The 15,946-nt window shown below is 36.1% G+C and overlaps 1 long non-coding RNA gene across 5 annotated transcripts in view; it reads left to right on the top strand.

Moving 5' to 3' along the window:
• LOC105714106 (uncharacterized) overlaps positions 1–15,946 on the top strand; it is a 171,921-nt gene that overhangs the window by 10,676 nt on the left and 145,299 nt on the right. For 4 of the 5 annotated variants that reach the window (XR_010338757.1, XR_010338758.1, XR_010338756.1 and 1 more), the window contains one exon: positions 788–845. This is a non-coding gene — a long non-coding RNA (uncharacterized LOC105714106). Of the gene's footprint in view, positions 1–505; positions 846–15,946 lie in introns of all 5 variants that reach the window. The other variant, XR_010338759.1, reaches the window with a different exon arrangement.

Below are 15,946 nucleotides of genomic sequence, written 5' to 3'. Positions count from 1 at the left end.
CTGCCCAATCCTGCCTTCCTCATTTCCTTATAGCTGTGTCTTCTCAGAGCACTCTCCATCAAACTTTCTCTATGCCATTCTCCACCTCAGCCTGTTTCTAAGGAACTATCCATTCCAGTGGCAGTACTCAGGGAAGACTGTATGGTAATTCCTGCCACCAGCACCCTCTTGAACTACATCCCTTGTTTTTCCTGCATCTGTTTCTTCTTTCTTTTAGCTTTCCCATACTCTCATGGTAGTTTACTTCATCTAAATTAACCATAGTCTTGGTTTCTGTGGCTTGCAACCAAAAATCAGTGTTAATACAATGTTCTTTGTCATTTTACCCATCTTAAGAGCTTTTTCATGTATTATGACAAAAACCCTAAACTAAATTGGTTTTCTCCAGTATGTTAATTGCATTGCAGTTTTATCATAGTGTTGACATTAAACTATTTAGAAAATGTATTGCTGTAAGTATCTTGTTCTTTTTGTATGTGTGATTTTTACCTTTGATGTAATGCAGGGATCCCCAACCCCTGGGCCACAGACCTGTACCGTTAGGAACCAGGCTGCAGAGAAGGAGATGAGCTGTGAGCAAGCATGGGAACCATCATCTGTATTTACAGCCACTCTCCATCACTCGCATTACTGCCTGAGCTCCACGTCCTGTCAGATCAGCAGTGGCATTGGATTCTTACAGGAGTCTGAACCCTATTGTGAACTGCACATGTGAGGCATCTAGGTTGCATGCTCCTTACAGGAATCTAATGCCTGATGATCTGTCGCTTTCTTCCGTTATCCCCAGGTGGAACCATCTAGTTGCAGAAAAACAAGTTCAGGGCTCCCACTGATTCTACATTGTGGTGAGTTGTATAATTATTTTATTATATATTACAATGTAGTAATAATAGAAATAAAGTGCACAATAAATGTAATGTGCTTGAATCATCCCAAAGTCATTTGCTGTCACCACCCCAGTCTGTAGAAGGAAATGGCCCTGGTGCCAAAAAGGTTGGGGACCACTGATTTAATGCTTAGAGAGACCTTTACTGTCACATGATCATATGCATAAAAATTAATATGTACATGTTTTTAAGATTTTATTTTTATCTCCTAATTCTTATGACAAAGATTTTTACCTTGATTAATCACAATGATTCAGCTATTTCCTACAAATAATGTAGCTGAGTATTTGACTTTTATGTTAAAATTTTCTATAACAATATCTTCAGATTTCAGTGCTGAAATAACAGACATTTCTGTTTTACTCAGAGAGCAAGCTAGAAATGACCTGCCTAAAGCTGGCCAGGCAGCTCTGTCATTCTCATCAAGAGGCTCCTACCTCTGACTTTAAGATGGGAGCCTTCATTTGTTGCTATTATCCAGTCAGAGGGAAGGAACAACTAGAGTGTAGAAAACAGTCAACTTCCTATCATACACACACATGCCAAATTTTATTGGTCCAAATTTAGGCAGTTGGCTGTACATAGCAGACTGGGAAACAGTCTTTTACTGGAATTCCCCATGATGACATGTTCTGCCCATTGGTAGAAACCTGTGTTTTCCTGTGTTATAAAGAGTTATAAAACATTTAAAATATGAGTATTAAAATAGTATTACGTTGAACATGTAACTGAAAATGTTCCTACAAATATTAAGTGAAAATTAACACATGGCTAACATTTAAAAGGAATGTTCCCCTTACAAAATGGTTTGTGTGTGTGTGTACCTGTATGTGCATGTATATTATAATAATTCAAAACTTTATCCTCCTCCTCTACTACTGCTACCATACATTTAAATGTGGAGCATGAGCTAGGAAGAAAGATTTTGTTTTTGGCCAGGCATGGTGTATTAGTTCATTTTCATGCTGCTGATAAAGACATACCCGAGACTGGGTAATTTATAAAAAAAAGTTTAGTGGACTCACAGTTCCACTTGGCTGGGGAAGCCTCACAATCATGGTGGAAGGCAAAAGTTACACGTCTTTAAGTGGCAGTAGACAAGAGAGAATAACAGCCAAGTGAAAGGCATTTCCCCTTATAAACCCATCAGATCTCATAAGACTTATTCATGAACAGGAGAACAGTCCCCATGATTCAGTTATCTTCCAAAGTGTCCCTCCTGCAACATGGGGGAGTTATTGGAGCCACAATTCAAGATGAGATTTGTTAAACCATATCACATGGTGTCTCACACCTGTAATTCTAGCACTTTGGGAGGCTGAGGTGGCAGGATCTCTTGAGCTCAGAATTTCGAGACCACCTGGGCAACAGGGTGAAACCTCATCTCTGCAAAAAATACAAAAATTAGCCAGTCATGGTGGCATGCACCTGTAATCTCAGCTATTTAAGAGGCTGAGGTGTGAGAATTGATTGAGCCCAGGAGGCAGAGATTGTGAGATTGCAGTGAACCAAGATCATACCACTGCCCTCCAGCCTGGGTGGCAGAGTGAGACCCCATATCAAAAAAAAAAAAAAAAAGTTGTTTTGTTAAGTAGTGGTTTTTAGCCTCTTGACATGTTTCTTACACTTTTTTTCCCATCACTTAGTTTCTTTCTGTGAGGCTAGGTGAATATGAGTAATGATGATAGGAAGGGCATATTCGTATGATTGCTTGAGAGCATTTGCAGTTTATGGAATAATATCATCAAATGTTATATTCTTGAAAACGAATGGCTAAATCTAATTTAGGAATGAATATTAAAGGTTTAATGAAGAAGGAGTTAGAAGTTCCATCTTCTAATCTAAATATAGAATCTCTTCTCTGTACTGGTACTAATTTTTATTGTGATGGTTTGGACACAGTTCCATATTTAGCCTCTTTGTACTTAATTTTGAACTATAAATGTCCAGACCTTAAAATTTATTCTGCAAGCCTAAGGATGATTCTTTGTATAGATATACCATTGTATAGATATGCCATAATTAAGGTAGCCATTCTAATGTTAATTACTATTTTGGTGGTTTCGAGGTTAGCTTTCATTTTTTGCTATTTTAAACACTCCTACTGTGAACTTTGTATACACATACCATGGTGAATATATGAGTAGATTTCTCTCTAGGGTGTATATTTAGTAGGGTAGTGCTGGTTCATGGAGTATGTATATCTTCACCTTCAACAGATAATGTCACACTGTTTTCCCAAGTGGTTGAACCAAGAATGGTATTATTTTAAGATTCTTTACCATAACTTCAAGTATTTGCTTTAAGTTTCTGGAGAAAGGGAAAAAACATGAGTTATACTATACTATTGGATTTTATTATGAAATGAATTTAAAAATAACATCTGAAAAGAATGGAAACCCCATTATTTTGTAGTCATTGTTTTGGTTTTGAAAATGTATCTCAATGTAGATGATATGAATTCTATACCATGCATATTATTGAATGACTGGGCCGTGAACAGTTATCCATGTAATTTATTTACTCTAAAATCTTATGTAACAGTATGACAATAAGAACTATTTAAAATATGTTAATAGGTGTACAAATTTTTTACATATATGTGGCAAAATAAAAGTTTAAATCAGGCATAAAGATATAAAATGAAAAATGAAGTCTTTACTGATTCCTCTCCCTAACGATCTGTTTTAGCTGCCTCATTGTTTCTTTTCTTTGTTTCCTGAAAAACTTATATTTATTTCTTTATATAAATAAATGGATCGTAATGCACGTGGTTTTTTTTTTTTTTTTTTTTTTTGCTTTTTTAACACTATGTATGATTCTTTCTGCTCAATGCTAAATAATATTGAATTGATTGGGTATATAATAATTTATTTAACCAGGCGGACTGATGGATATTTAGATTATTTTCCATTTTTTCTTATTACCAGTAATGGATCAGTGAGTACACTGGAAAATAAACCTTGTAATTTTTGAGAGTTTATTGATTAGATAAATTCCTAGCTATAAAATTACAGTTGAGACAGTACAAGCATTTTAAATTGATACATATGGCAAAATTGCCCTCCAAAAAGCTGTTTTAATTTACATTTTTATCACTGCTACTTGCCAGCATTGTGTGTTATCAGAATATTTTACCTTTACTGCTCTCATAGTTGAAAAATATAACTTATTTTAGTTTTCATTTATTTAATTATAGTGAAATTGAGCATTTGTTTTTCTTCTTCTGTCAACTGCTTTTTAATATCTTTTGCCTATTTTTCTACTAAGTTGCATTTTTTTCTTAGTGATTTGTAAAACTTGTAAATTAAAGAAATTAATGTTTTTGTCTATTATGTGTTGCAAATATTTTCCCCGTTTTGTTGTAAATTTTTATACATTGTTTATAACTTTTTACACATAAATTTTAATCTTCTTTGTGATTATCAGGTTATATATAATTTCCAAATTGCTTAGAAGCCCATTTCCTGTGTTGCCATTTGTCTCGTAAATTTATAATGATAGGTAAATTTAATTCACATATAACTCAGCCTTTTTTTCTTTCTTTTTTTTCAGAGAAGTCTGTGAGAACATGCCTAGGGAAAAACCATTGTAGACAGATGAATATGATATATCTAATGAGTTTGGATTGTCAAAAAAAATGTGTTTAACGTTTAAATGATTGCTGTTTCCTTTTTCCTTCAGGGATCCTAAAAGTCAATAGGTGGGAAAGTTTTATTAGTAAAGAACATTACCTTACCAGACATAAAGTAATCCTTTTCTGCAACCTTCTTTCAAACTGCTGGTCCTCACCTCACCTAAAACACCCTATCAGAGACTAGCAGATGTTCTAGCATCTCTATAAAATTTATCTTGGTTAAATGTTGGTATGTGATAAATGAGATTAAATTGATTTATGTGGACTTTTTCTATATTCTGTATTTGTCTTGGAAAATCTATATTTGAATAGAACAGTTAAAATATGATTTTATCAAAACACTTAAGGATGTCTAAATGAGTTAGTATATGAATATATAAAAATAATCCACGTAAACCTAGCCCATACTTAGTCCTCAGCTAAAATGACTTCTGGTTTAACCCAAACTGTAGTAAGAGACTGAACAAATCTAAATAGCAACGCTTACAAGGAGTGAAGAGCAACCAGTCATGCAAGACTTTTTCCATTAATATTTTTACTTCCTGTATGTTATAACATTATTTTAAAATTAGTAAAGTTAGGTAGTGGAATATCAGATCTTAGCTGCAACTTTTGTTCAGTAGGCTAGAAACTCAGAGCTACCAGACCATAGTTAGTTGGACACAAGAGATTCCATATTGTCCCCAAAGTAATCTTGCTTTCTCCAGAGCTCTCCAGCTCAGGCCTATATCAAAGCAACATCAGATCAGTTCAGACTGGAATTCATACTTTCAGTTTCTAAGGTTAAAGAGGTTTCATGTTAGAGAATTCTACTAACTGTCCCATATCCGACATTTAAAGGTGATCCAGATTTTCTAAAAGATTCCCAATTTTACAGCTTACTGTTTTTAATAGAAGCAGCTTGGGATATAAATGTTATGTAGTTTATATCCTTATAAACATTTATCTTATAAAAGCATTCTTTAAAAAAAGTCTTAATTTTTAGAAACGCTGTTCTATTTATAATGCTGTGAGAAAACTGCTTAGCTGGGTCTACTTCTAGATGTTAAATATCAACTATAATACTTGTTAAATCAACACATTTTAAAATGTTCTTAAAGTGTTTAAATTTCTTCTCTAAAATGTGTCTTTCTTATTAAATTCTGGGTTTTTTTTTTTTTAAGGTAGAGTCTTGCTCTGTTACCTAGAATACAGTGCAGTGGCACTATCTCAGCTCGCTGCAACCTCCGCCTCCCAGGTTCAAGTGATTCTCCTGCCTCAGCCTCCTGAATAGCTGGGACTACAGTCACATGCCACCACACCAGGCTAATTTTTGTATTTTTAGTAGAGATGGGGTTTCACCATGTTGACCAGGCTGATCTTGAATTCCTGATCTCAAGTGATCCACCTGCTTTGGCCTCCCAAAATGCTGAGATTACAGGTGTGAGCCACTGTGCCTGGCCAAATTCTGGGATAATTTAAAAAACATTTTGGACAGTAATAATAAAATTTTATAGAACATGATATAGTTTATGCATTCACCAAAGAAAATGTTGAGTTACCAAATTAGTTAGAAGATGACTATAGAGTAAGTTATCACTTATCTGGTCCCTGCCATAAATCAATCCTTCTGCATATCGGAATTTTTTTAAATAGCTGAATAATAGCTTTTCAATGTTAAGATTTTAAACTGCCTTTAGAAATCCCTATGAGGTGATGTACTTTTATTTCCTGTACTCTTTAAGATAATACTGAAAATAGTTTAGCATTTAGCTAAGATAAACTTTTGAAATGATATAACTATCATAAAATCTGTAGGCAGCTATAGATACAAATTTAGATTTGGATCACAGTGCTCCATGATTCTCTTGTGTTTCTCTATATCTTTTAATCAGAGTCATTGACTTTTTTCCAAACTATCTTTTCGTAAATATTTGTAATAGCAAATTGGAAGATTGAGATAATGTCTCCCTGCAGAGCAAAGAGCAGGTGTGCTTACTGTCCATAATAAAAGATTTGGGTTCCCTAAGCTCATTATCCTCTCCTGTAATACAGCTACTGTGCATGCTGGGGTCGGCTGGCTCTCTTCATATTGCCTGGTGGAAATTGGGGCATAAGGAAATGGTACTAATGCTGATGTTCTGATGACTGCTATTGCTGTAAATAACAACGTCCTTTGTTTCTGACCCTGGATTATCCTGTCTCCCACTAGCATCCATGAAATTTTAGCAAGGTAATTACTAGTTTGCAAGTAGGGTAAAACTCTCAGAACTTTTACAGGTCTTGGCAAGATGATATAGGATAGTCATCAGCAAACTTTTTCTGTAAAGGGTCAGATAGATAATACATGGTCTCTGTCACATATTTTTTTTTTTTTCAGTCCTTTAAAAATGTAAAATCCTTCCTTAGCTTACAGGCCATCTGAAACCAGTCTTTGGGCTATATTTGACTCATGGGATATAGGTTGCTGGTCTCTAATATAGATCATGAGATCAAATGACTATTCTCCCCCTCCAGGAAGTTCCCAAGAACTTCTCTCAAAATTATGATGGCTTGCTTTTCAAACATGTTTTTCTCATGACTATAATAAAATGAAGTATGTATTGTTGCATGTCTGCTTGAAAGTAAAATATGACTGTAAAATTAATTAGATAATAAGAAGAAACAGTAGTATCTTCCTAAGTGATTTTTATATAACCTCCAAGATAATTTAGAGTGCAAAATGGAATTAAAATTGCATCCAAAAAGAAAGCAAGAAAGGAAGACAATATAAACAGAAAGCACTTCATAAAATGGTAGATTTAAATACAAATGTATAATAATTGCATTAAATATAAAAGGAGAAAATACTTCATTATATGACAAAGTCAATTTTGTACTGTTTACAAGCATGATGTTTAAATTGTAAGAATGCAGAAAGATTAAAAGGATAGAAAAATATGTCTGCACTACCCAAAGAAATGCTAACATAGTTATATATCAATCAGATCCATGTATAAATTTTCAATAGAATATATAAATATTTTCAATGAAGATTTATATATTTTCAATAAAATTTGATTTCATAAATTTATGTAACATATCAGATAAAGCAAATGTCTTAGTCTGTTTTCTCCTGCTGTAACAATATCATAGACTGTAATTTAGGAAAAGAAATGTACTTGTCTCATAATTCTTGGGCTGGGAAGTCTAGGAACATGGTACTGGCATTTAGTGAGGGTCATCCCATAGAGGAAGGCATCACATGGCAAGCAAGACAGCATTCGAGACAGAGAGGAAATCTGGCCAAATTCATTCTTTTATCAGGAACCCACTCTGGTGATATCTAACCCACTCTGATCATAATGGCTCTGATTATTCATGAGGGCTCTGCCCTCATGACCTTATCATCTCTTAAAGGCCCCACTTCTTAATACTATTACAATTGTAACCACCCAACAGGTTCAGTTTGCCCACTGTCCAGATAGAGCCTATTTATCAAAACATGGGAATTGTAATAGAAACCTAATACATGTTAGAGCCAGCTAAACAGAAGACAGGAATTTTATTATTACTTAAATCAACCTCCCTGAAAATTTAGAGGCTACTTGAGGATAGTTTGACAGGTAGGGGGTTAGGGATTAGGAAATATTGATAGTTGGGGATGCCATCATAGAGTGTGGAAAACAGCGCTCCTGCACTGTGTCTGCTTCTGGGTGGGGGCCGTAGGACTGGTTGAATCTAGAATTGCAGGTCCAGGTGGGGTTATCTGGTAGTCAGAAGTTCAAAAGCGTGAAAAGACATCTCAAGAAATCAATAAAGGAGTAATCGAAGAAGTTACAAATCTTGTGACCTCTGGAATAAGGGCTGGTAATCATATATACCTGTATTTTAGCAGGATTCAACCCGCCCCTCTTGTTTTCTTAATCTGGCGGGTTTTCATTTGTTTTGTAAAGGTGGTTTAGTTTGGGGGAAGTGTTATTTTCATTTAAACTATAAATTAAATTTCTCCTAAAGTTACCTTGGCCCACACCCAGAAAAGGCAAGATGGAGTTGGTTAGATCATATGTCTTTCACTGTCACAATTCTCTCAGTTACAATTTTTGCAAAGGCAGTTTCACAATGGCAATTAAATTTCAACATGAGTTTTGGCAGAGACATTCAAACCGTAGCAGCAAGCTATAAGGTAAAAGCATTTGTGGAAATAAAATGTATGCTTCATAATGAAAAAAATATTAAGCCACCATGAGGATATAAAATATATGTGTATCTAATTATATAGCATCAACATATACAAAGCATTACTCTGAACTAGGTCATGTGCACACTACGAGGACTCGCTATATATGAGAAGAGTCAGGGTCAGCCTCACCAGGACCTCATAGCTTAGGAGATAATGATTCTCCAAAGGGATGGATGCTAGTGAACAAACACACACATCATGAAGTCCTTTTCACTTTAGCTTCTTAATCTGTAGCAGTGCTTTTCAACTTAGGCTGCCTATTAGAATCAACTAGTGATCTTTTTAAAAATACTGAGGCAGAGACCTTCCCTAGACCAATTAAATCAGAATCTTGGAGGAAGGGAGGAGGGCATTGATATTATTGTTTAAGCTCTCCAGATGATGTTAATGTGCTGTTTCAGTGTTAAGAAGCACTGAGTTACTGTGTAAATCATCAAGGTAATATTTAGGGCAGTAAATAGCAAAAATATTTATAGATATTAATCTGTTTTTCCATGTGAGTTCTGTAGTTACCCAACATAAAAACTGTTGGTTTTTAAATTATGGATCATACAACCTGTTGTTACAATTAAAAATATTTAAAAGAAAAGAATCCTGCAAGGATTGCTTAGTTTGTCTTAATTTAGAGCTACCTTTATAAATTCTTGATCATCAAGGTAATCAAAGTGAAGTTAGCTACATTACCACATGAAAACAGTCAACTGGTTCACACAACTGCTTTAAACCCGTAGGAAATTGATTCATTAGCATTTCCTAGATTAGAAATTGGCCAACACCATTATCAATAATATAGGTGATAGATGGTGCCCTAAAAGGAATTTTCTGAAAGATACCTACTTTCTCATTAGTTATAACCGCATTTTAAATGCTATCTCTTTCTCAAAAACCAAAGCTACCCTTCTGGAAGTACAAAGGATCAGACTTGAGGCAGGACTGTCATGTGATGTCATGTGTCAGTGTACTTTGTATAACTCAACTTGCAATGGCAGTAGCCATTTCTGAGTTGTAACACCATTTTAGTAGATAGATGCTAATATTGTACTAATAGATGCTAATATTGGGTTAATCCAATATGTTATGCTCACTCTTTGTAAAAGGTAAAAATGACCATTCTTTTTTTTTTTTTTTTTTTTCCCTTTTTTTTTTTTTGAGACAGGGTTTCAGTCTGTCACCCAGGCTAGAGTGCAGTGGGGCAAACATGGCTTACTGCAGGCTGAAGTGATCCTCCTGCCTCAGCCTCCCAAGTACCTGGGACCACAGGCATGCACCATTACACCCAGCTAATTTTAAAACATTTTTTTTGTAGAGACGGGATCTTGCTTTGTTGCCCAAGCTGGTCTCAAGCTCCTGGGCTCAAGCAGTCCTCCTGCCTTGGCCTCCCAAAGTGCTGGGATTACAGGCATGAGCCACCATGCCCAGCCCATTCTCTCTTTTAATGTTAGTATAACTATACATTTGTTAAGCAGAAGTATGGCACAGTAAAAAGTAACTTTTAGGATCAGATATGCCTGGAATTAACTTTCATTTGCGTTTGTCAACTGTGTGGTCTTGGGCAGGTTGATTGTTAGTGCATCACTTTCCTCCACTGTAAAATAAGAATACAACCCATTTTGCAGTGTTGTTGTGAGTATTAGGAATGACAGCTATCTATCTGCCATTTTGCTTCAGAATTTTACAAAATTATACAAATCAAAAAATGAGTAAATATATTCTCCTTATAAACAAATTTAAAATTACAAAATATGAAATTATTTGCTGACCCTACCCCTTCCCATCTTGCCAGTAGTAAACACTCATATCAGTGTGGTGCATACTGAGAGACTAAATGTGCAAACAGGCAAAGACCAGACTCTCTGCAGCAACCGGTCCAGAAGTGTCAGAGCTTGGCCAATGACTATCAGCTTTTAACTCAGGACCAGCCAGACAAAGTCAAATGTACTCCTCAAACCAATCATATAAGATGCCTCACTTGTAATTACCCACCTCTAGCTTCCCAAACCAACAGTTTCCAATTGTAGCATATGTGAATCCTCCCTCGTTTTACTATAAAGCTTTTCACTTCTGCCTTGGCTGCCTGCAAGTATCTGCCAAACACAAATGATGGTGTTTGACTCTCTTGTTACAATAAGCAATGAATAAATAGCCTCCGGTTGTTCTCATTTTGAGTAGTCTCTGTTTATTTCCATGATATGCTTCCAGTCTTTTTATTATGTATATACAGGTAGACATTTATATGTGTATATCCTTAAGAAATATATACCATTTTATGGATTTTTAAAAACAAAAATGTTACATGTATTGTTTTATATCTTGATTTTTTTCTTAAAAATGTCCTGGAAATCTATCCATGTTAATTCACCTTCATCATTTTAACTGGAGGGAGGTAGTAATATTTGTCTTGGCGTCTTTAACACAGGTCTTGGGTGCTGCCTACTTCAGTGCTTGTTTTCCTGTCTGTGTCTATCACAGAGACAATCTTTTTGCCTTTGTATTCCCATCCTATTTCTCTTTCACCCCCATCCCCTGCTTACTCCTTTAATACTTATCCTTTGAGCTGCAGTTGATTCACTGTGAGTTTGGCTGGCTGTCTTCTTCCTTCATGGCTGCTAGTAATGACTAGTCAGTGGCTGTTTCTTCAGCTGTGCCAAGTTGGAGCATGTCTGGGAGTTCAAAGGCATTGGTCTCTGGCTGGTATATGTCCTGTGTGTTGCCTGTTCAGCTTCCGCATTACTGACTGTGACAAACTACAAGTCTTACTCATGCTGGATTCTTTCATCTTGAGTCAGTTTTTCAATTGTATGTAAGGAATTTTTTCCAGTGCATTAAACATAGCAACCTTAGAAACTGGTTTGTGAAGGAAGCAAAATAAAGTTAAATGCTTCATTGATCTTTGCTTTTACCAAATAATTTAGGTAAACCTTGCAGTCACCCAAATAATGCCCCTCTTGGTAAATACCAAAATATTCAGAATTAGGACACTTCATGGTGAGGTCTAAGAAGACTCACTTTTAAAACCTTCCCATTTGCATGGGCTTCTAAAGCCTTTAGACCATATAAGAACAATTTAATGAAGTGATAGTAGTGTAGACTCTTGGGACAATATAGCTTGCATTTGTTTTTTTGTGGGTTTTTTGTTGTTTTGTTTTGAGACAGGGTATTGCTCTGTCTCCCAGACTGGTGTGCAGTGATGTGATCTTGGCTCCCTGTAACCTCCACCTCCCCAATTCAAGTGATTCTCGTGCTTAGCCTCCAGAGTAGCAAGGATTACAGGTGTGTGCCACCACGCCCAGCTAATTTTTGTATTTTTAGTAGGAACGGCGTTCCATCATGTTGGCCAGACTGGTCTCGAACTCTGACCTCATGTGATCTGCCTGCCTTGACCTCCCAAATTGCTGGGATTACAGGCATGAACCACTGTGCCCAGCCTAACCTGTATTTGAATCCTCACTCCTCCGGTTTAGTGAACTTGGGCAAGTTTTATAACTTCTTGGAGTCTAAGTTTTATCATGTTTATAAAGATGACAAAATTGCTTTTCATAGGGTTTGTTGGAGAGGAAAATCTTTTCCTCTGCCCTCTTAGGTTCAGGGGGCCTGGGAATTAAACTTAGACAAAACACAGATTTTTATTCATGCAGTAGCACACAGAAAAATGAGACTCTAAACAACTGAAGATGGGGGTTTGTATACCTAATTTAATAGGTGAGAGGTAACTTAATGGGGGAAAGAAAAAGGGTAGTAAAGGTTTCTATGGGAAGAACAAATAAGTATTTAGAAGAAGAAATAAGAAAGTTTGTGATTTTTTTATGCAGGTACAAGTGGTCTTCTCTATCTTCTTTCTGGCCAGTAAAATTCTTTGGAAGAAGAAATTTATGGCAGCCTCACTCCCAGTAGTTTCTGCATTTAGTGAGATAAGGGAAGCTCTAAAAAGACTCTTTTTCTGCATCTGTTGAGTCTCAAATGTCTTTAGAATAATCTTTATAGCAACTCGGGGGGTCTCAGTGAGTCCCCATAGGTTGCTGTGAGAATAACTGAGGTAATATAGCAAAGCTGTTAGATTAGCACTCCACAAATACTTGCTTTTATTATTATTTGAAAACTAGTCTCTCTGCCTTGACACCAGTAGCAGATGGGAAATTAATGGTGATTTTTATTTCTAACAGTGATCCATTTTACAGATATCAGCCAGTCTGCTTAATTCCTGGATCTGCATTTCCTACGTAGTTACCCAATTGCTGATCCATTGCTTTTTCTCATATTCAATTGAACTCTCAGTCTCACTTTTCCAAATCAGTTTTTTCCAGATTGTTAAACTTGACTTAGAATTAATTGCAGTTGTCCTAAATAATTTGAGCAAGTCAAGAAAATTAACATCTGCTGAGCTCTGTTTCTACCTTTCCTAAGTTTCTCTTCGTTCCCTTTTGATGCCGTGGGATATTACTCAAGGCTCTTTTTAAACCTATATCCTCTCCACCTCATTTGGCTTTTTGCTGATCAGAGGTGAAGCATTTGCTTGTGTAATCCTTTCATGTCATCAATTGTTTATAAATGTTTTGAATTTAAAGGTCCACTACGGGCCAGTGGGAAAAAATAAAAATGCATCTTATGGATGGATATCATCATTTTTTGCTATTTAATATCATGGACTTTCATATGGGATTTCTGTAGCTGGAATGAGAAAAATCCTAATAAGTTGAGGATGAATCAGAAGATTTGCGCAATGGACTGAATGTTCATATGCTTCCCAAATTTCGTATGTTGAAACTTTAATCCCAATGTGATAGTAGTTGGAAGGGACTTTGGAAGGTGGAGCCTTCATAAATGGGATTAGTGCTTTTAAAAGAAGAGATCAGAGAGCTAGCTAGCTGTCATTCCACCATATGAGGGTACAATGAGAAGCTGGCAGTCTGCAACCAGAAGGGGACCCTCAGCAGACCCTCACCATGTTAGCACCCTCATCTCAGACTTCAGTCTCCAGAACTGTGAGAAATAAATTTCTATTGTTTATGTCACCCAGTTTATAGCACTTTGATATAGAAGCCCAAATTGACTAAGATAATTTGGATATTAGGTTATATTTGTTGCAGGAAGTGTGGAACTTCTTGAAACATATAAACTATGTGTTGTCTTCTGCTGCCTGAATCCATGAGATAAATATTCGCTTTATTTTGCTTGGTAAAACCGTTACTCAAAAATGTCTTTGATGTTCTCTATGCAAATGCAAAAGAGTAAAAACAGACTATTTCCCCATTTTATATTAGTAATTGGTATTTTGTCAATAAGTGTTTTATTATGATTTAAATAATTGGCATAAGTATAATAATTATTTATTAGTTGCTAAAAATATATGCTGCAGCTTATGAAAATACGTTTAAAAAACACTTGAATTGGTCATTTGACATGAAAGCATCATTCAATTTTGAATTCAGAGACTAAGTTGCCAAAAGAGAAAAATATTTAATGCCATTCCCTGAAGGCTAGTAAGTTTATAATTAGCGGGACCACCAAAGTGAGTAAATTTAGAGCTGAAAGCGACTCACTGATTGTATAGTACGCTTGAATAAAAAAAGATCACTGTTCATTTTGCTGGCCAAATAGCTTAGCAGTATAAGGAAGAAGGAACTAGTTTGGCAGCCTTGGGAAATATAATTATTATTTAAAATTTTAATATTTTCAATTAAACAAACCATCGATTCATTTTAAAATCAGGATATTTCCTCATTTGATTTAAGTTTTTTCATACTAGAAAATTAGAATTGTCACTATATGTGTCAGAATAGATACGAACTTTAGGCTCATTTTGATAGAGAATTTGTTCCTGGTTTAATGGCAGTTATTACAAGACTTGGGGTTCTAAAAGACCTTTTTCTTAAGTTTTCTCTGTCTCGTAGGAAAGAATTTGAACCCTAAAATGTCATTTGAAACAGTGACAACTCAAATTAGAACATCATTTACAATAAAAGACAGTAGGTAAGGTCATAACCGTAATTACTTGGGTAATTCAGTATAGGAAGTGCTTATTTTTCTAAACTGTCAAGATAATTAAGAGGTTATGGAGTCCATTAGCCTGAATTATCCCAGTGGTTCACTGTACAATTCAAATATACATGGTAACTCTAACTCCATACTTACAATTTTTGTTTTTTTGGAGACAGAGTCTCATTCTGTCACCCAACTGGAGTGCAGTGGCCTGATCTCAGCTCACAGCAACCTTCACCTCCTGGGTTCAAGCAGTTCTCCTGCCTCAACCTCCCGCTAAGTAGCTGGGATTACAGGCACATGCTGCCATGCCCAGCTAATTTTTTATTTTTTAGTAGAGACAAGGTTTCACTGTATTGCTCAGGCTGACCTCGAACTCCTGAGCTCAGGCAATCCGCTTGCCTTGGCCTTTCGACGTACTAGGATTACAGGTGTGAGCCACTGAGTCTGGCCATACTAATACTTTTAAGGCTTACTTTGAAAAAAAAAAAATGCCTTTGCAATCTTTGAGATACATTACTTAAAACAGCAGAGCCTCTTCAAAACCACTTAAACTAACTAACTAGCATGTATATTCTTGCTCAATGAGAAGCCTGATGATTATTCCTAGGTTCATGTATTCTATGCAACTAACCATTTATCCTATAGCACCTTATTTTCTTCAGCTAACAGATGAATAGTCTGAAAAATCTGTTCTCTTAATTGAACAACTGTCCTTCTCAGAACTCACTGGGACAAAGCCAATTGTCCACAAGACAGAGAAGTCAAGAAGGGGCCTGACTTCTGAATGACTGATGATCCATAATCTTAGCACAGAGAGTTTGACATAAAAGAATCTCTTGAACTCTAGGTAAGGTAGGTAGCTGGCCTTGAAAGCCTGATCAGAAGTGACACCTAGATGGCCTGTCCCTACTGACCTGCTATTCAAGGGGAGAGGGATGGAAGAGCCCAGTAAAGAAGCCTGGCAAAGCCAAGGCAAGACTCCTTTCTCTTGGGGAATTGGAACAGAATGAAAACCAGGACCAAGGCAGATCCTCAGTTAAACAAACCAGTGCCAAAGACTCATAATCAAGATTGAATTCTGTTACCTCAGACACCAAGTAGCCACACAGAACTCCTCACTCTCCAGCTTCCCCAAACCTGCTTTTCTGCCTTTCCCATTTCAATAAATGGCACCACCATCCATTTCCCCCAGGTCTCCCATGCTAGACCTGTTACTTTTTTTTAATCTCTCAGCTCCAAATA

Source organism: Aotus nancymaae, unplaced genomic scaffold (genome assembly GCF_030222135.1).
Source record: "Aotus nancymaae isolate 86718 unplaced genomic scaffold, 86718_ANA_hifiasm-v0.15.2.pri h1tg000064l_1, whole genome shotgun sequence".
Classification (NCBI taxonomy): Eukaryota; Metazoa; Chordata; class Mammalia; order Primates; family Aotidae; genus Aotus; species Aotus nancymaae.
This window is presented reverse-complemented; position numbering and strand designations above follow the sequence as displayed.